The sequence below is a fragment of the Cucumis melo genome, unplaced genomic scaffold (assembly GCF_025177605.1).
Source record: "Cucumis melo cultivar AY unplaced genomic scaffold, USDA_Cmelo_AY_1.0 utg000150l, whole genome shotgun sequence".
Taxonomy (NCBI): Eukaryota; Viridiplantae; Streptophyta; class Magnoliopsida; order Cucurbitales; family Cucurbitaceae; genus Cucumis; species Cucumis melo.
Genome location: NW_026123796.1, coordinates 6,000 through 7,500, shown reverse-complemented (window position 1 = coordinate 7,500; position 1,501 = coordinate 6,000).

Here is a 1,501-nt window from a genome sequence, read left to right as displayed (position 1 = left end):
ATGTCATACTTTTTAATGATAGGAATAAGCTTACTGATCGGCAAAAGGCGAACGAAAAAATTAGAAATATTCCTACTAATACTAATATCAACTATACTGATGAGTCTGAGGACTCAGATCAAATTTCTCTGATACGCTATTCCTACCAATCGGATTTTCGTCGAGAGCTAATCAAAGGCTCTATGCGTGCTCAACGACGTAAAACATTTATTGGGAAACTGTTTCAAAAACGTGTACATTCTTTTCTTTTTTTTGACAGAGTAGCCAAATCTCGTTTTTTTGATATTCCTGGTCTAATGAAAAAACTTTTTAGACCTTGGATATGGACAAACACAGAATTGACTATTTCGAATAATAGAGAAGAAACGAGAAGCGAAAATATGCAAAAAAGTAGAAAGTTGTTGAAAAGCACCTTAGAAGAAAGACGTATAGAAATAGGAGAACTCTGGGATAGCATTCGATTTGCTCAAGTAATAAGAGGTTCTTTGTTAATAACTCAATCAATTATTAGAAAATATATTGTCTTACCCTCATTGATAATAGCTAAAAACCTTACCCGTATGCTATTATTTGCAGTTCCTGACTGGTATGAGGATTTTCAAAATTGGAATAAAGAAATTCATATAAAGTGCACATATAATGGTATTCCATTATCAGAAAACGAATTTCCAAAAAATTGGTTAACAGACGGTATTCAAATAAAGATCTTATTTCCTTTTCGTCTGAAACCGTGGCCCAAATCTAGGTTAGAATCCCCTGATTCAATAAAAAAGAAAAGGGATTTTTCTTTTTTAACAATTTTGGGAATGGAAACTGACCTTCCTTTTGGTACTGGCACAAGAAACCTTTCGTTTTTTGAACCCGAGTTAATAACCGAAAGAGCAAAAAATTTAAAAAACTGGACAAAGATGTGTATTGGAAGACTTTTAAGAACAAAGTTGTTTATAAAAATTTTCAAAGAAATTATAAATTTTTCAAAAGAAAAAAAAAAAGAGGTCACCGAAAACATTTTATTTATAAAGATAAAAGAAGGAATAAAAGCACTTTTACAAAGAACCCCAATTCCATTATTTCAATTGAAAGAAATATACAAGTTGAATCAAGCTAAAAACGAAAAAAATTCGATAATAAGTAATCGAATGATCCAAGACTCGTCCATTGTAATTAGTTCTATGGATTGGACAAATTTTTCATTGAGAGAAAAAAAAATGAAAGATTTGACTGATAGAACAAACACCATACTAAAAAAAATTGAAAAAATTAGAAAAGACACGAAACAAGAGTTGCTAAATACAGAAATTAGTCCTAACAAAATAAGTTATGATGATAAAATATTTGAATCTCAGAAAAATATTTTAAAGATATTAAAAAAAAGAAATGTACGATTAATTCGTAAATCGCATCATTTTCTAAATTTTTTTGTTGAAAAATATCTATGTATATGTTTTCAACGTATGATTAATATGCCGAGGAATGGCCAACTTTTTATTGAATCAATAAA